This window comes from Lemur catta, chromosome 3 (assembly GCF_020740605.2).
Source record: "Lemur catta isolate mLemCat1 chromosome 3, mLemCat1.pri, whole genome shotgun sequence".
Lineage (NCBI taxonomy): Eukaryota > Metazoa > Chordata > Mammalia > Primates > Lemuridae > Lemur > Lemur catta.
This window is the reverse complement of record NC_059130.1, coordinates 24,372,156-24,392,131: the sequence shown is the minus strand read 5'-3', so window position 1 is coordinate 24,392,131 and position 19,976 is coordinate 24,372,156. Positions and strand designations below refer to the sequence as shown.

At 40.0% G+C, this 19,976-nt stretch overlaps 2 protein-coding genes and 2 non-coding genes across 5 annotated transcripts in view; 3 read left to right on the top strand and 1 right to left on the bottom strand.

The window, feature by feature from the left end:
* Positions 1–9,843, bottom strand: part of FCGR1A (Fc gamma receptor Ia) — a 41,639-nt gene extending 31,796 nt beyond the window's left edge. Inside the window, exons 1-2 of one of the 2 annotated variants that reach the window (XM_045544893.1) lie at positions 9,659–9,843; positions 9,118–9,292 (exon numbers count right to left, since the gene is read on the bottom strand). The gene's annotated coding sequence lies outside the window, so the exon portion shown is untranslated. Of the gene's footprint in view, positions 1–9,117; positions 9,598–9,658 lie in introns of those variants that run through there. The other variant, XM_045544895.1, reaches the window with a different exon arrangement.
* On the top strand, positions 3,476–3,546 carry TRNAG-CCC. Its single transcript has one exon. It is a non-coding gene; the product is annotated as a tRNA-Gly (tRNA).
* Positions 9,844–9,917: 74 nt separating the features above from the next.
* The window catches only part of LOC123633893 (myomegalin-like), a 31,159-nt gene continuing 21,100 nt past the window's right edge, over positions 9,918–19,976 (top strand). Inside the window, exon 1 of the mRNA XM_045544897.1 lies at positions 9,918–10,156. The gene's annotated coding sequence lies outside the window, so the exon portion shown is untranslated. The remainder of the gene's footprint in view (positions 10,157–19,976) is intronic.
* Positions 16,342–16,415, top strand: TRNAN-GUU. The gene has a single exon. It is a non-coding gene; the product is annotated as a tRNA-Asn (tRNA).

Sequence of the window (19,976 nt, the reverse complement as noted above, 5' to 3'; positions counted from 1 at the left end):
TCCTTTGCATACACAAAAGAAGAAGAAGTCTTCCACTCTCTTGCACTCAGCCTTCTGGAGTTGGCAGATTTGGACAGAGTGAAGATAAGATGGACATACTCCCTGCTTCGGCAAAGGGATTGTCCACATTACCACTTGATGTAGCCACATTTGTGAAGCAGGGCCATGTGGTCAATCAGTTAGGAAGTTCAGTTATTAGTTAAGTATTCAGCAATGAAAGCCATTTGGTTTTCAATTGGCTTTAGCACTTTCCTAGCATTTCTCCCACACTTCAGTTTCTCTCTTATTCTGAACAGCTTTTATTCTACTTTTGCTCTGCCCTCCTGAGTCAGAAGTTCTGAATACACCTCTCTTACTTGTAAGATTACCTGTAGTTGTCCGATAAGCTGTTAGAAGAAGTAAATAATTAACTCAGATACTAGGACCCTGAAGTTAACCAAATGTATGATTTTGACAATTAGTGAGGTTGTACTGAGAACATTAAAGAGAAATTTCTTTAGTGGCTGAATTCCCTGTCTTTCTGGTCCAGTGTAAAATATAGGAAGTCCAAGAAAAGTTTATGGAATGGTAACCTAAAGGAGAGGGTAAAACTTTCTCTTTGTTCCCTACATTTATCTCCTCCTAGGGGTACACTCATATTCATCATGACAAGAGAAACTCAGAAGAATATAGGCATAACAAGAGACAGAAATCTCCTGACCTCTTTCCAGAACTAACTTGCAAAGAGAGAAACACACACTGAAGTTATTCTTCATATTCTAGGACACTGCATTTGTTAATAGGTAGTGTCATGATGTCTCTGGTTATGGAGAAGAGTGTGTGGCAAGGGTATTAGTTCCAAATGTTCCGTGCTGCAGAAACACACCAGAGCTTACTTCTTGCCTTGGAAGACACACCTTAGAGGAATGTCACACCTCATGCTACGTATTAGTCCTTCCATGACCATAGCCCAGTCCCAGTCCCAAGGCTGCCAAGCCAATATATAGACAAATTCATGTTCTCAAATCACTGCCCATTTTATTCTTTCTTCCCTTTTCTCAGCTGACTGCAGCGTTGCCCTGGCTATTGAATATTTGCATAGACCAGACTTGCTTTTGCAATAACAACTTCAGTAGAGATAGTAAATAAAATTATTGGAGTGGAGAAAAAAGAAGAAAAACAGTCATATACATTGGCTTGCAATCAAACCTGGGTCAATCAGGTAGGAGATAAGATGTTTGCTACTGAAGCACCAGTATTCTTAGCTTAAAGTGTTCTGCATAGCTCATAAGGTATCCAATACTTCACAGTGTTGTTTTTCCCATCACCCATAGCAGGCCCTAGGTCTATGTCTACTGGGCTTCTGCACAGAAATAGAGCCACCTGTTCATGTCTGGACTAATGACTACATAGATCCTGGCTACACTAAGTAGCCTACTGTTTTTGGAACTTGATCTGGAAGCAGCTGAGGAATCAAAAATTGTCCCTGTGTGGAGGCCTCTGTGCCCTGGAACACCTCTGAGACTTGACTACTAAGAATTCCCATATGACCAAGTCTCAGATGTTTGCTCCAGGAAACTTCATAGAGGAGCCTTTTGATGGCCTTCACCCCAGCCACTAGGGAACTGACTGTGGGAAATTGAAAAGTCAGAAGCCCAGGTGTGCCAGTGCAGTGATTTCTTTTAGTCCTTACTTCCTAATTTCCAAATATGGCTAGAGACTTGAGCTTCTCCAACATGTACATATGTTTCAAAGCCAACATAAGCTCTCAGGGTTGATCCATGGCAATTCTTTCCCCAAAATCCCCTTGGTTATCTCCAGGACTCCCATGACCAAGGGAGAGAGGATTGCTGTTGCTTAGCTGCTGTGTTGGCAGATGTGATTTTAGGCTACAGATATGTACAGATTTATGCTGTAGAATAGTCACTCAGGATACAGTGTAGCAAATGGATTGGAGTACACAAGAATGGCTGTAGAGAGGCCAGTTTTTGTTCTGCTTATATTAATGGAGGTAAGAGGTAATGGAGTGTAGTAATGAAGTGGCACTGAGTCTATAGAGAGTCCAATAAATTTAAACACTATTTATAATTACACTGGAAATAAACTGTTGTGTTGAGAGGTTGAGAGGGTTTACCTAAAAGAAGATAGCTAGATCTGGTTTGAGCAATAGGATGGGTGGCAGTGAAGGTAAATGTACTAGGCAGGGATAGAAATAGCTTTTGTGATTGAAACACTCAGAACAATGCACTACTTTTGGGGAGATGCTGTACTTGGATCTGATTATTAAGTGTTGAGGTAGAGGGTTGGTATATGATGCTAACAGAGAACTCACTCGTGTGTTGCGTTTTAGCACTTGTGACTTTGAGAGGCATGTGAGGCATCTTGTAAATTTAGAAGCTGAGAGTAGGAAGTGCAGGTTTGTAGTTTAAAAAGAGATGTGGAATAAATGTAGACCTGGCTGATGTAGTTGGCATTTGAAGGCGTGTTGGCCAGAGCTGGGCTGTGTCTTGGGTGTCCAGCAGAGGGCAGATGGAGCCCAAGCTCTGCGAAGTCGATGTGAACATTAATTTCCTTGTTGAGCTCAAGTTTATGATGCAGCCTGAACCTAGACTGGCTTCTCAACTAGGGAAGCACGATTATATGTCACAGCACCATATTTGAACAAAGTCACAATGACTCCCAGACCCAACATGTGGGGCAAGCTCTCTAGGTTCTTCTCTTCAGTTTAATTTCCCCAGGGAAAACTGGGCAAAGAAATCTCTCCACTATCTGAATGTCATCAAAAGACCAATATGTTAATATTTCAACCATCAATATTTCTTTAAATATTCTAGTGATCTTTACGTAGCTAATACATCAAGGCATATTAACTTAGGAAATTGGATTCTCCCAAACAGTTAAATAATTTTTTGCAAGCATTATTAATCTTTTTACATCACATATTCCTTCAAATGCTTTATACATCTTATAAAGGAGGCACATAATATTATTATAATGATTACAAGACTGATCATTACTCTTTCACAAGAAAAAAACACAAAGGACTAACTCCATGGGTCAAACTTGATTCTTCCGTTATCTCTATCTTGATTCTGTCCTTTTATTTCCTTTCTTCTAATTCTGCTTCTGCTTCTTATTTCTTCCCTAGATTAGAATTTTATTTACCTAACCTACCAGTTAGGTCACCTTCTCAGAACTACTAAGGCAACAGTTTGAGGTTGACAAGTGAAAATTTAGGATCAGAAACAAGGAAACTGGATGAATTTTTGACGTTTTTTCTACAGGGCTCTATTATGCAGTTGGAAAGAGCCTTTTTCAGAGTTAAGAGTTTGATCAGACAAATAAGGTATATTGATATTTATAGTTTTGCCTAATAAAAATCTTCTGTAAAAACCTTTGGTTTTGATGTTTTTGTTAACTTTTACTCAGCACTACCAAAACCCTCTTAGCTAGGTACCCTTTTTCAATTTTTCTTCCAAAAGTATGTTATAGCAGTGCATTGGTGGTTCAGTGGCAGAATTCTCGCCTCCCACGCGGGAGATCCGGGTTCGATTCCCGGCCAATGCAGAGAGCTTTTCGTTTCATTTTCCTGTGGTCTTTACACTTACACCCTGCAAAATCATACTGCACAGGCTATATTGCCTTTGGGGGCGTTGCCTTCGGTTGTGGCAGCTGTAAACTGATGACAATGCTAACTGACGTGGTGGGTCGCTACAGTTTTGAATATTGATACATAAAATCTTTGTTATTTTGGTTTATTCTCTGAGCTGATCCCTGGAAACCCAAAAAGCCATCAGATCCCTGATTTGTATGCTGGACCTTGGGCTGATCTCTGGGCCACATCTCACTACGGAGCGAGGATCAAGAAATGAAAGTCTGGAAGGAGAGAAGCTGCGGGCAGATCCCTCAGTGGTCCGGCAGGAATCAGCAGCCCCAGAAGAGGAGAGGCTTGTGGGGAGAAAACCGCTTAGAGATGAGGGCAGCGGGCGGAGATGGCCTCCCGCAGAGGTGGCGAGAGGACCCTCGGGTCTGTACCCCGGACACTGTGGACAAAATTTGTTAACTTGGCCAGCCACGGCGGCCTCTGCGTGTTCTGTGGGCCCATTGGAATCCCAGAGGGGTTCCGTGTCCCTAGCAATGTCTGTCAACAGTGTTGGCCTGAAAATTACATTTTTAGTAAGGGAAAGCAAACTATGGAATCCAGAAACTATTTATCTGCTTTTGTTTTATACCTTTTGTTACATTAGGAAGTTCCTGGGAAAGATTGCAATTTGAGAGTAATATGGGTGTTACTGCGTTAGAGAGGCAAGAGGTGAATAATTTTCTTCCAAAGTTTTGTTTTCATCTAGGAATAGCTTAAATCTAAGATTTTTCTAAAACTGATTTTCAAACCAGTGGATATTTCTCTTTTAAATAATAAATTTATTCACATTCAAAGGTTTTCTTCTGACATTATGGCCTTCTGCATTTTATTTATAAACTAATGGTGAATTTTTAAAAAGTCCTTACCTGGCAATACTGTGTTGAAATCATCAGAGTTGTTTTCTATTTCATTTTAATTTGTTTGGGAATTTCCATATTTGGTGAATAAAAATTATAATGGGTATAACTTCTTGTTTGTTTGTTTTTTTAACATTTTTCTCTAAGCAGGAATCAGGTTTTAGGGAGAACAATCTAGTGTCTTGATTTATAAAAATGAAAATGATAGATTACTTATGTGATGAGGCATATTGAAAGGGCCCATCAGATATCAGGAAAAAGTAACCCAGGATGATCAACTTCAAGGCAATATCATAGTAAAATTATTAGATTTTTAAGATAAAGAAAACATCCTCAAGTTCTCCAGGCATCACTGTGAAATAAGTTACGAAAGCAACTGAATTAGATGGGCACGAACATACAAGACAAGGCAACAGTGAACCAGCATTTTCAAGAAACTTATACAAAGAAAATACAAACCAAGGATGTTATATCCAATCAAGCACTTTCCAAGGTTCAAGGTATAAGAGAATGGCTCTGTTTGTATTTCTCCACATCGGACACATAGGGCAAGGCTCAATCATAGTCTGACCCAAACCTTGCCCGGATGCCCTCCTGGACCATGGCAAGATAGGTAGTCTTGTGAGGAGCTATCACAAGGCTATTTCTTACTGTTCTCTTGTGGGAAGTTCCTTGTCTTGTAGCAGGCTACCCGCAGGCAATTTCTTACCTTGTTCTGATAGGCCATGAAAACTTCTACTTTGCTCCCACCCTGCTCAGGATACAACTACAGACTATAGCTGCTTAGCTGAAATATAAAATTAGCTCCTTTATGACAGAGCAACCCGTCACTTACATTGTCTTGTCATCTGCTACCTCCAGTTTGGTGCACTGCTGTGGGATTATGGATGTGGGGAGCTGCCAACATGCTAATCTTGCTTATGCTGTGTGTATAAGTGATAAACTACCTCAATTCATCTGAGCTTGTTGTCTCCTTACTGGTCAATTCTACAGAAGTGTGACAAGACCACTTACCACTATGCTGCATAGGGACTTCTTGACCACTTAGCAAATTTTTTGCCCAGCGTGGGGTCAGTAAGGTCACAATGCCTTCTTGGAGAAAAGACAGAAGGGACTGTGTGGGCCAGGTTGGGTGGGGGGTGGTTAAGAAGGGCCCCTAGCATCGGTAGCATATGTTTCCTCCCAAAGTGGTAAGTGTGAGTGGGGGAATAAGGGTCCTCCTATTGTCCTACATTGGTAACGAATGCTTGGAGGCTCAACGGCAACAAGGGAAGATTGAAACCAGCTACTCAGATGACATTTTGGTTGTATAAAGTTTGTTGAAACTGAATGGAGAGCCTTTTAAAACCAAAAGCAGTTGCAGAGCTGTACTTCCTATAGTGGGGCTGCTGCCCTTGTGCCCCTAATCCCTCTCTTCCTCTCATCTTAACTCAGGTACTTTCAGGAAAGAAGCATCCCCACTGCTCCAACTCTCCCTGAAGGCTGGTCAGGACTCCCTGCACTCCCTGAGGTGAGAGGGTCTCCTGACAGCTGCTGTTGTAACTCTGTCAAGTGCATGTGTTAAACTCCTTGGTCCGAGTTCCTGTAAAAGAGAGTGTGAATTCAACTGACAGTTTGGGTAAAACTTGCAGTAAAGAGAAAAGTAAAGCTGTAAGTGAGTCGATTGAATGTATAGTTGTGAAAATATATAATTGAAAGTGATGAGTTACATGCTTATGCAATGAATGCTCTTAAGTTGTTAGAGGAAAGTCTTCTGTTCAGGGTACTGTCATGTGTAAAAAAGTGCTAATGGGGCAAATTGCCTTAACATTTGCCACCAGCAGATGGGTCAAAATTTAGCATGAGTGCCTATAGCCTCTGATGTCTGAAGTTTCACTGTATAAATAACATCCTGTTGGTTGGCAAGTCAAAATTTAAAAAACTCAACAGCTCTGACTGGAGTGTTTTCAGATCTCTGCTAGCAGGGATAACTGATAAACCCCAACAAAATTCAATGCTTTGCTTGCCAAGTAGTTTCTTGGAACTATGCTGATGAATTCACAATGCTCAATCCCTCTGGCAGCCAAAAAGGGGAGGAAACTCCTAAAACAAAAAGCTACTATGGCTCACAAGGTAAAGGACTCTGTATTTCTGCTATAGAAGCCACCGCTACATGTCAGACTTTTAACTCCTGCCAAAGTTTGTCCTGTTTGTTTTAGAGTAAAAATTGTTATTCCACTATCTTCTGATCCATATTTTTTATGAGAAATCTGTGTTATAGTGAAAATTTGAAAAATACAGAAATAACATTGAGTAATAAATAATCTCCATTGCCTCCAAACTGAACTCTCCAAAATAAATAGTATTTAAAATTTGTTGTATGTAATTTCAAAAATGGTGGAATTAAAGTTCTAACTGGCAGTGTTTGGCCAGAGGACCAAAGAATTCCCAAATCTCATCTGCCAATAGCCTAGGTTCTCTGGTTAGTGTGGGGGTTCCTGAGGAAGATATGCACATATAGGAAAGTGGCAAAGTGTGGACAATCACAGTTGCTATTGGTAGGGCTTATGCCACTGTGTAGGGAATTCCAGTAAACTGGCTCAGAGCCTAAGGCTTATTTCAAGGTCTTAGGGGTTTTTCCTTCTGTCTGAGCACAGAACAACCTTTACCAAACTTCCCCACATGAATCTGATGAGTGTAAGTCCTTGAGAAGAGAGGACCAGAAAGAAAGCATGGGTCAGAAGCTCTGCTTGACACCAGCCAGATTGCCTGTTTTGATACTTAGGTAGAAAGGGGTCAGTAATAGCTATACCCCTTTGTATGATGTTTTAATATACTGTGTCCCCAAACATTAGCAAACTAAGTGCAATATCTGTCCTGATATGTGATGAATGAGCAGAGCATTTGGTCCTCCTTTGTGTATTAAGGATTGGGGGAGGGGGAGAAGGAGAGCAGAAAATTTGCCTTTTCTACATGATTATTTCCTTCTGATTTTCTGATGTCATTCCAAATACTGATAAGGGAGACGTATATTAGGCAAGTTCTCCAAAATGACCTTTTTCTTCCCATTTTCACTCCTTCCGTGTATCATGCTGGGCCAGGAAATAGGCAACTTAGCTGGCCAAGGAATGCCATTTTAATATTAGCATAGACTTCTGAAGTATGTGAGAACAAGGCATAAATTCAGCTAATTTTAGGACTACACTACCTAAGAGGTTACCAGCATTTTCCCATTATATCTCTCTTTTTGAATTACACATATTTATTTTATCTCTGTGTATATGTATTAGTATGTATTACTACATAGTTGAACATAACTCATCAGGTAATGTTATACAGTGGGCAACACATGACAGCATAAGCTAACTAAACCAACATGAATAATTTAGGATGTGAAATATTATTTTATTATAATATATTAGTATATTATTAAATTCAGTATTATTATTAAATTTCTTAAGAGAGACAAAAATTATAGAGAAATTGATGCTCCAATAAAGAAATTTCTCCCTACTAATGTACTTGTCAAAATAGATAAAGTGTCCATCAAAATGAAAACTAAATTATGAAAACAACCCCTGTTTGGATTTTAAAAATCTGCTCTGGTTCCAACCGGCCTTCAGAAGCTGTTGCCTTTATTACTGGTGCTGATTTACTTCTGCCAGCCCTTCAAAGGATGGATTTTGAGACCTTTCTGTGCACCATGTTTCCAAAGTTCCTAAAGTTTCAAGCATATCCATGAGATTATCTGAGCAACAGCATCACATCCACAAAATTTAGAACCAGAGAGAACACTTCAAGCAAAAAGGCCAGGCATACATTTTTATTACATTTATTGATTTTTTATTGTGACCAATCTTACCTGGAAGAAAAGGGTAAACACCCATACAGAAGAGAACAGAGAGTTTCAAATTCAAGTTTGCTGAAATGCTAGGCAGTTTTTCCGTTACTTGTGGGTTTATAGGCTAAGGGGGAAATTGACTATAAAGAGATCATTCGATGGTAAATAAAGTTTAAAATTACATCTAAAAGATTGATTATTTCTAGTGTTGGTTTTAAATGTCTGGGGAAATGCAGTCTCACAATTTTTGGGCGCGTAATTGGTGCTGATACGTTGGTAAGCAATATACATTAGAAGTTTAAATTAACACTAAATTTCACCTACCTGCAATGTATCCTACTTAAATAGTTTCAATTTTAGGATCAAAATTAACTTCATTTCTACAGTCTTTGAAAAGCAGAGCGACAGCGGTTGGTAGATAGCAAACACAGTACATAACACCTCACAATGAGTTGGAGACCCCTTCCCCTCACCAGGAATGGAACCGGACCGCGGTGAAAGCCTCAAATCCCGGCCGCTAGACTACCAGGGAGCCAAATGCTATATGCTTTTTTTTTTCTTTTTAACCCTTTTAGCAGAATCCACCCTTGCACTGATCTCTGGAAAGCTCAGTCTACCCTTCCAGGTGCTGCCCGCTCCTCCAAGGAATTGTTCCAGGAGGTGGTCCCCTCTCTGCCTGGCTTTATCCAAATTGCGAGCCTGCGCGCGGCTACCAAGCTTCCGCCTCCCCTGCCCCTCCAGTAGCGCTCCCGTGAAGCCCACCAGGTCTCCAAGTTCTGGAGCAAGTTGCTTTGACCCCACCACACCTCACGACTGACCTAGAGATGCGCCTTTGCTAGGCTACGGCGTGTGGAGAGACTGTCGCCGGATCAGGGGCAGTGCACAAGGTCGCCGGGAGGAGGCTGGAGGGGAGGTACCAAGATGAGAAGGGGCCGAGACCGCAGCATCCCCAACATCATAAAGGACTCAAATGGAGGCAGGAACGGAGACGGCCTGGATAGGATAGAAAACTCTTTCAAGGCAGACCCTAGGGCTCTGAGTTGAATTCCGGATCTTCTCCCTACAACCTGCTGCGCCTGCGTTTTCTCATCTTAGTAGATGGCAACGCCATCCTTCCATATGCTGGGGCAAAACTCGACGCCGGTCTTTTTCTCAGAACCCATATACGATTAGTTAGGAAATCGTCTTTCCTCTTTGGTTAATTATGGACTTCGATCCACACAATTTTTCTCTTTCTTGGTCTCTGAATTTTGTCAAACGACAAAGCCTGGAGATCGATTCCACCCAAGACCCGCGGCTCACTGAGACTTTAGGGTTTAAGGCCCTTAATCTCGGGTTCGGGGTTTGGGCTGCCTCTACCTGTCAAAATCAGCCTCTCCAGGCCTGTGTTCGAGAACCAGCCAGGGGCAGGGCTAGGTCCCGTCAGAGCGGTTCCTCCTGCCAGGTTGGGAGCCCCCACATCCTTTGTGACCTGCAGAGAAGACTCGGGCTGCGTGTATTCAAGTTGCCAGGAGCCCGCGAGCCGCAGGTGCGCGGGGACGCACGCGGAGAGTTTGTGGTTCGTCCTGGCTCTTCTCGTTCTCACCCGCTGGCGGTAACGTCCCGGGTCAGTTTGACACGCCCAGGCAGGGAGGGACCGGTAGGGAAAGGGGGCGGCCGCCCTAGTGGGTCCTGTCCACGAGGTGGAAATAGATCAAAAGGAAGGGCAGAAACCCTATGAGATTTGCCGATCTAAAGGCACAGCGAGGATTAAGTCAGGCTTCTCTGAAACCAGGTCCGCCTGTTGCGGTCGAACCGAGTTACGGTCTCCAGTTGGAGCCAAAGCAGGCAAAGCAGACAACCTTGGCCTGGCTACCAGTGAGTACTTATCCCCCCACCTCCCCAGCTGGGTAGCACTTGAATTTGTAGCGCTTGATCTCTCTCCCCAAGCTTTCTGTGCATTCCAAGGATGCAAGCGATAATTTATAAAACTGCCCTTACTTGACGAAAGAATACTTTGATCTTTTAGCGAAAGAAATTTCTTACAAGTTTGAATTGAGGACTTTCGGGTGCGGGAAAAACACGAAAATCACTATGCCAGGGCAAGCGAATACTGTTGAGAATGTCTCACATGTAGGAACTGCACTTTAGCCACGAAGATTTGTATACTTAGGCTGGGCCCATTTTATTTTAAGCGCACTGTTGGTGGAACTTAAGATGAATGTAGGACATTCATGATGAATATTTTAATTTTAGTAGTTTTAATTTTAAAACACATTTTAAAAATTGTATAACAAGTATATAAAGCCCACTGTATGTCATTTTTACAAAAGCAGCAAAGGAAGCTGTTGTGTAAATGACAAAGTTTCATAAAATGTCATTATATATTGACTGTTTCCACCAAAGTTTTTCTTCCTACAAAGAACATAAAATTGCAAACCAAACAGTGTATTTCATGCTCATAGATAATAGAGAAAAATTTCTATGGCCAAAGCAAGTGAAAACTGAACTTCTTTTTCAAGAAAAATCTACTCATTGCTGAGTGTTGCAGACATTTTACCTCTAGATTAGTTCTGAAGGTAACTGAAGATTTATTTTCTCCAGAGGGTACAATAGAGGATCTTTGGCTAAGGGCTCAGCCATTGTACATGAGGGCATATGTCCTACAGTAAAATGAGAGGGATTAAGTGACAGCATATTTTGATTTGCATGGGGGCACCACAGTACGTACACATTTCAGATTTATTGACCTGTGTGAAAAAGTCAAATCTGGAAGACTTTAAGACTTACTGTTAAGCTGTTTATTACAATAAACAAAACAGTGTGAGAGTAGCAAAAGGATACATGCATAGATAAATGGAACGGAACTAAGACACCTCAAACAGACCCACATAATATGGTCAACCGATTTTCAAAAAAAAGCACTAAAGCAATTCAATGAGGAAAGGAGTGTCATTTTAACAAATAATGCTGGATCAATTAGGTATCTATTATACTAGCGAAAGAAAAAAAAAAAACCCACAATCCCTACCTCACCATATACACAAAAGCTAATTTGAGTTGGATCACAGACCAAACCATACAAACTAGAACATTTTAGAAGAAAATACATGAAAATATCCTTATGACATGGCAGCAAGCAAGTATTTCCTACATGTTACACAGGAAGAAAATAATAAATAAGAAAAGTGATAAATTTGATATAATCAATATTAAAAAGTCTTCTTATCAAAAGACACCATTAAGTGAAACAGCAAGCCATAGTCTAGGAGGAAAATGGTCATGAAACATATCTGACAAAGAACCTGTATCCAGAATATATAATTAGCTCCTACAATTCTACAATTTGGCATTAGAAACTGAAACACTTATCTTAGAAAATGGGCAAAAGCTTAAACAGACACGTGAGAGAGGAAGGTATACTAATGGTCAACCAGCTCATAAAAAAGTGCCCAATATCATTAGCTGTCAGGGAAATAGATTCTAAAATCACATTGAGGTACCATTCCACCCAGTAGCTTGGCTAAAATTATGAAGTCCAAAAACACCAAATCCTGGTGAAGATATGGAACAACCAGAAGCCATATGTTTTTAGTAGGAATGTAAAATGTTCTAACCACTTTGATTTGACAGTCTCTCATAAATTTAAACATAAACATCCCTTTGTTCCTAGCAATTTTTTACCTACATATTTTTCTAAGAGAATTGAAAACATATGTCCACACGTCAGATGTTTATAGCAGCTTTATTCATAATAGCAAAACTACTAACAACCCAAAATGTCCATCATCAGGCCACTGGCAAACAAACTGTGGTATATCCATGCAATGGAATGCTCAACAATAAAAAGGAATGAATATCTAGTATACTCAGCAATATCAATAAAACTCAGAGACATTATGCATAAAGAAAAAACTGGACACGACCAGGTGCATAGTCCATGAATCCATCTATAGGAATTTCTAGAAGAGCCAAAACTAATTTAAGATGTGAAATATCAACACTATGGCTTTCAAAAATAATGCAAAGGATAATGATAATGAGGATGATGATTCTCCTGATTATAACATTATTGATTATCTCCTAAATCTAGACACAGCTAACAACAGCAGAATGAAGTAGACTGCTCTTATTAGCCCCATTTTACAGAAGAAAGAACTGAGACACATAACATTTAAGTTGCTTGTCCAAGGCCTCTCAAGGGCAGGACTAGATTTATAAACCAGAACACAGGTGTGGCTTGAGCACAGATTATATCAGGTCTTTCTTCTCAGTTTGAGGTATTTCTGGTTTTCTCAGCTGTAGGGGTGAGAAGAGTTGAGAAAAGAAGAGATAAGGCAAAAGGAGGAGGGAATGAGGGATGGAAGCACAGGATCTGTAGTTACCAAAGAGCACAGCAGCAAACCCTTGTGAATGTTATTACATCAGGATTATAAAAATTTCCGAGAGGCTGGATTGTTTTCTGCAAGCCTTGGCTTCTGTAGTTAAGTATTGTGCTGACATCAGGAGATGAAATTGAGAAGAATCGTAGATTTAAACATGAAAACTAAAACACAAAACATTTCTGGAAGAAAATGTAGGAAAATATATTCACCATCTTGGAGTAGGGGAGATGTCTCAGAGATCATAAAAGAAAAAAATTAAGAACTTGGATTTCACCAAGATTAAAGACTTCTGCTCATCAAAAATTACCATAAGAAAGTATCAAAAGGCAAGCCACAGACTGGAAGAAGATATTTGCAATATGCTTATTTGAAAAAATGACTCAAATATTGAATATATAGAGAGAACTTTTAGAAATCAGTAATAAAAGCCAAGCCATTTAAAAATGAGCAAAATAATTGAATAGGCTTTCTTCACAAAAGAGAATATATAAATGGCCAAAAGACATTAAGAAAAGATGCTCGGTATCATTACTTAATCGGTAAACACAAATGAAAACCATGATTAGATCATTTTCTTTTCTTTTTCTTTTATTTTTTGGAGATGAGGGTCTTGCTGTGTTGCCCAGACTGGTCTCAAACTTCTGGGTTTAAGAGCTCCTCCTACCTCAGCCTATGGAGTAGCTGGGGTTACAGATGTAGCCACTGCACACAGCTATGGTGAGATACCTTTATGCACTGCTATGCTCTGAATATTTGTGTCCCTACCATCAACACCATATTTATTTGTCGAAATCTTAATCCCCAAGATGGTGGTATTAGGAGGTTCCAGCCCTTGGAAGGTGATCAGATCATGAGGGCTCCATTTCCTGAATAAGATTAGTGGCTTTATAAACTGTGTGAGGACACAGCAAGAAAGTAGTGTCTGTGAACCAGAGAGTGAACCCTCACCAAACACTGAATCTGCTGGCACCTTGAACTTGGACTTACCAGCTTCCAAAACTATAAGAAATAAATTTCTGTGTTTATAAGCTTCCCACTTTAAGTTATTTTGTTATAACAGCCTGAATAGACTAAGACATGCACCCACCAGAACGGGTAAATTTTAAAAACAGAGAACAAGTGCTGACGAGAATGTGGGGTAACTATATACTGTTGCTGTGTTGCAGGTGAGAAGGTAAAATAGCACAACCATTCTGGAAAACTGACAGTTCTGATAAAGTTAAATCTAGACCTAACCCATGACCTAGCAATTCCACTACAACATATATACTCAAGAAAAATGAATGCATATGTCTACAAAAAGAATTGTACAAGAATATTTATAGCAGCTTTGGTCATAGTAGCCAAAATTGGAAATAACCCAATTGTCCATCAACAGTGGTGTGTTCACACACAGGAATAACACTCATCAATAACACCAAAATAATTCACTCAACAACACAGATGCATCTCAAAAACATTATGTTGCATGAAATAAAAGTCTGACACAAAAATATATATTCATTTATGTGAATTTCAGAAGCAGTCAACACTAATATGCAGAGATAGAAATCAGAATGGTATTCTTAAGTGAAGAGAAGGTGGGTGTGAATTGACTCTATCGACCTTTCTGGGCTAATGGAAAATGTCTATAACTTGATCCAGGTGATAGTTACCTTTGTCAAAATTCATCGGGCTGTGCACTTAACATTTCTGCATTTTACTCTGTGTGAATTACACTTCAATAGTGTACTTTTAGCAAAAAAACTGGGGTAGAGGCGAAGCATGATATTGAGTTTAGGTTTTATTATATTTATTAGGTTTTATCTTATTAGATTTTATTGTAAAATAACTGTTAAAGCGAACTCATAAAAACCTCGTTGTTATTGCGTCTAAAAAGGCCTCGCTGACATTTGAAATATCTCGATCAGGAAAAAAACAAGGTGTTACTACACCATTACAGTGGCTGAAGCTGCAGACAAGGTTCCCGGAGAGTCGTCGCTTTACCTTTTGGTGGGAGGGTTCCTGCGCATGCTCAGACGTGGGGACCTGCCAACCATCCTCCGACTGCGCCCTAGGTTTTCCCTCCTGCCCATCGCAGGCTGGGGCGCCACGGTAAAGCCTGACCTCAGACTGCAGCTAAGGGGCGCAGCCCGTTCGGGGGATTTAAAAAGTGAAAGGAAAACACTTATCAAATCTTGCCAAGAAAGAAGCCAGATATTACTGTGGCTCTCAGATTCGAGTCGAGGTAGCTGCGGCCACAGCGCCGAGTACTAACCATTATGCCATACCATCCTGGCGCACGAGAAGCCTGCTGGTGGCTAATATGCTTTTAATATTTCTTTTGGAAATCATCCACGATATTTTTCTGTTTTGTTCTTGAGTAGGTGCAGGTTCTTGAGGTTTTCTCTCTTTTGTGTCCTTTTAAAACTCATCTCCATTCTAATATATAATAGAAGCAATTCTCATCTCTCAGGATCCGGCCTTTGTACAAGCCTCCTGGGGGGTTTCATTGTCCTTGTCCATGCCTCACCTGCTCTTTCTCTCCTGCTCGCGTTTCCCTTTTGTCCCTGTCCCCGTTCCCTCTCCTGCCCACTAACCCCACACAACCCTCGGATCTCAGTTCAGTTAATCTCAGTTCAGTTAAAGGCATGGAGCTCAAGCTGTGCAGATGGTGCACTGTGGGCCCCTTCCTGGCCCACCCCATGGGACTTTGCAAGCTTGGAGATCAATTAACTACAACAAAGCCTTTTTTTTTTTAAAAAAAAAAAAAAAAAAAGAACTTCCCCCTTTGAAAAACCTTTCATCTATTTTTCACTCTCAGAATTCTTCAAAGGACGAAAGGGAGATCAAGGAAATGAGTTTGCTATAGCGAGGGACACAGACACCGGCACTTGCATTTTTGACAGAACTTCAAAGGCAGGCGGAGGAGCGGGAAAGCTTTACAGTGGAAAAAAGGGAAGGCTGCAGGTGTGTGTGCCCTGGTGGGAGGGAGGCTGCTGGCTTGAAGCAGCTGCAGGCGAGCTAGCTAGAGGCGGGGCGTCCTGTGTGATTAGTGTATATTTGGCTTTCTCTGATTGGTCCTAAGTTGCAAGTGGGACAAAAATTTAGGGAAGCTGTCAGTTATTAATCAAGTTCTGGACATTTTGAGCCGATTGTTAAAGACGTTATGGTTTGTTATTAGAGATACAGCTCGTCTTCCTACAAATCTGACTTATAGCAGATCTGGCTTCCTGGGTTATTTATCTGTAGATAAGGGGACTGATTTCCTGGGCAGGTAGCCCCAGCTTGTGGATCACAGTTCTATTTTTATGTATGGTCTGGCCACTGTCCGTTTTTATATTCGGTCTCTGAGATGTAATAATTCAAGAAGTCCTAACTGAGTGCCCTGGATGTTCAGCCGCCCGTGAGCCCCAGTTGCTAAGACGGGGGTCGCTGTCCCGACGTCTCCGGAGGCTCTGGCTTCTTTAGGCAGGCGAGGGGCAAGGCGGGGCGAAGGTCATTCAGCTGCCCCTCTGGTTTCGGAATCATCCAATGTACTCGTTTCAGACGTGACGAACAGTTGCATTTGTCGCTGTAATTGCTTCGTTTTTCTGGGGCTTTGGAATTTCCCAGGTGTATTGCAAAAGATTGGTAGTACTGGCTAGCATTTAGTAAGAATGTACCCTCTCTTAGAATATAAAAAAGCCACTCAGTCGTGTCTCTGTGGCGCAATCGGTTAGCGCGTTCGGTTGTTAACCGAAAGGTTGGTGGTTCAAGCCCACCCAGGGACGTTGCAAGCCTTTTTTGACATCCAAGTGGTCCCGGTGGATTCACTCTGGTAAAGGTTAAGATACCTCACTTACCCTCCTCTCGTCTAGCGGCGACTTATCTTAGCAAAAGATCTGCTGGAAAGAAATGTAGTTGGGAGACAGAAGTTTCTTGGACCAGGGAACATAAGAGACCTGGTGTAATCTGTGCTCAGGAACATGGCTTCTGCTTGTTTCTCTTCTTGTGTTCCCTTGGGCTATTAGCAAACTTTCTGTACTTCATTTTTTTTTTCGGCTGTAATATGAGAATGGTAGCAATACCTTATCTGCAGAATGTGCCTAGATTTAGTAATTGCTCCATGGATGTTATCAGTACAATCAAGATTATTATCATTATCCTTTGCGTTATTATTGGGGTTTGTTTTGTTTATTACATTATCTAACCCTTTACATGTTGTTTTTGAAATTAAGTTGGTTTCATAACTTTATGATTACAAATAATGCTGCGGTCATCATCATCATACCTTTTGCGACTTGTAAAAGTATTTCTATCGGGTAGAGTCCTGGAAGTACAATTGCTATATCACATATAGTTTTTTAAAATATTTTTTTATTTCAGCATATTACAGGGGTACAAATGTTTAGGTTACATATATTGCCTTTGCCCCACCCAAGTCAGAGCTTCAAGCGTGTCCATAGCTTGTTTATTTTTGAGCCAGGGCCTCCCTCTGTTGCCCAGGTTTGAGTGAAGGGGCTCAATCATTGCTCACTGCAACCTCAAACTCCTGGGCTTAAACGATCCTCCTGCCTCAGCCTCCCAAGTAGCTATGCTGCAGGCAAGTTCCACCATGCCCGGCTAACAGTATGTTTTTTCATTTAAGTAATAAACTCTGTAAATTTGCCTTCCATAGGAGTGCTACCAATTTATACTTTATTTTTTCAACTCAGAATCCTTTTCTTCATACTCTTTCTAGCACAGCAAACTTTATATGCCTCTGTCTATGGTATTCTAATACAGGGAGTGGTGCCCTCTTAACTAAGGGAGTAATACAATAGATGACATGGTGGACATTAAGTAATAGGGTATCTCCCCATCTGCTCCTCAGCTAAACTTCCATGATATTTTGTATAACTGTATTTGATTTCTGTGGTGACTTTGTCAACAAGGTCCAGAGAAAACTGGCCAGAGTTGCCTCTTTAATAGCTTTGTGCCAAGCAGCTTATCCAAGAAAAGAAAAAACTTATTAATACTGGTTCCTGACATTTGTCCCTCCACTCTTTCTTCTATAAATGGCCAGTGTGAATTAGTATGCTGTCTGTATTAGTCAGGGCTCTCTAGAGAAAAAGAATCAATAAGCTCTCTCTCTCTCTTTGTCTTTATTTATTTTAAGGAATAGACTCACATGATTGTGGAGGCTTGGCAAGTAGGCAGGCAGGCTGGAAAACCAGAGAAGAGTTGCAGTTCGAATCCAAAGGTGGTCTGCTGACAAAATTCACTCTTCTTTAGGGAAAGTCAGACTTTTGTCTATGTAGATCTTCAACTGATTGGATGATGTCCACCCACATTATGGACAGCAATTTGCTTTACTCAAAATCTACTAATTTAAATGTTAATCTCACCCAAAACACACCTTCACAGCAATGTCCAGAATCATATTTGACCACATAACTGGGCACTGTTGCCTAGCCAAGTTGACACATAGAATTAACCATCACACTGTCTCTATTATTCCTTAACATTTTTTTTTTTGCTATTTCCATAAAAATGTGACTACCTGAGGCATAGCAACACAGCCAATATAATTCTGCACCTTATGGACACCCCATGCAGACCTGAATCCTTACAGCTATTGGCTCATTTTCCTTCAGTTCATCTGTTGGATCTCATGGGCAGAAATTGAGCTTTTTGGCTTCTACACACTAAGTATAATTTTTAGACAAGTCTTTCTTTCTCACTCATTTGCACATTGTCAATTATTTTCTCCTATCAGTGGTAGTAATGTGGATTCTTGCTTTGATTTTATGAAATGAACATCTGGGGATGATCTCTGTTGAGCAGTAGTTAACAGGGATCCATTCTCTGTTAGATGGTAGATAATAGCTAATCTAGTCTGTTAGTCTTTTTTGATTGGCTATTTGTCCTGAGTTTTTTGAATTTCCTGGTATTTGAGTCTGCAGTGTGGAGAAGTGGTTCACATCTTATCTATATGATACCGGATAAAATTCTATGGGCCCAATAAATGTCAATATCTACAAAAGTGGAATAGCTTTTGATCTACTTTTGATCCACAAAGATGATCTCCATATACAATGATTCTTCCATAAGAACTCTGACTTCAATAAATTGCTTTACCTAAAAGGGATGTTAGAACAGAAAGAAAACTGAATTTCTGACATCCAATATTCCACTTTCTTAGTATACCGAAGTTCCTAAATGATAGAATAATTCCACAACTGTTTAAATGGATGAAGAAAGGAGGGAAAAAATAATTGTGTCATTACAATAAGGCAATTAATTAATATACTGTGTGTATTTGTCAGGCTTCTCCAGAGAGTAAGATAAGGCATCTGACAACTATTTAAACTGAGATTTAATAATCTTTTAAATAACTTTCAGAACTGGAAACTAGTTCATCCTTTTGTTTAAAAAGGCAAAAAGTCCTTTTTAAATGAATTTTTAAAAATGGATAGAATTCAGTGACAATAATGCAAAAGATATGTACTGAGAAGGTCCTGCTGAACTGAAAAGGATTATCACAAAATTAATTGAATTTTCAGCAAGGAGTCTTCTCCAAACACTTAATCATGATTAATTCTTTCATTTCATATATTACCACTATTTTTAATAGATACCATTGCTTCTTTTCCACTTTAAATGATGTTACTTTATACGATTAGTTCCTTTAGAATGCCCAGTACTTTGAAGGGAGTTTTTCCACTGCATAAATATGAACTATTGTATGAGGAAACAGATTGGTATAATTTGTTTTCCTCTGGAGTGTAAACAAATTAGTTCTCTAAAAATTCAAAGGAGGCACTGTCCAGATTAGTTTATGGATTCCTAGAATCATTTACATAAATGGAAAATAAGAGAAATTAGGTATTTCTACCAAAAAAGAGAGATTTCATTATTTATGCTCTAAGTGTTCAGAAAGTATTTGGCTCCTTTAGGTTTCATAAATAATTATTTTGTGCCTTTTCTGTATGTGTTCCTCAAATTGTTCTTGTTGAGTAATCAAATGAATTTCTGAGGCTCACCAAATCAATATGCTACCTGAACCGTGAACATGGTCATCTGGCCATTCTAATTTCTAAAAAACAAAGCAGTTACTCATATATTATTAAGAACCTAACATGGTAAAGATCTGATCTGAGATTCTGGATTTCACCAGTTTGTATTGTATGAAGATTTCTGCTATGGCTCATTATTCTTAAACTAGAACATTTGATCCATAATTTATCACTGACGTTGGTGCAAATGACAGATAAAATAGCCTAAGCTTTAGATACTCCATAGATTAGCATAAATGTGTTACCTAATAAGGAAATAGTGAACTTATCTAATAGTGAAATTGCCCTGGCAGG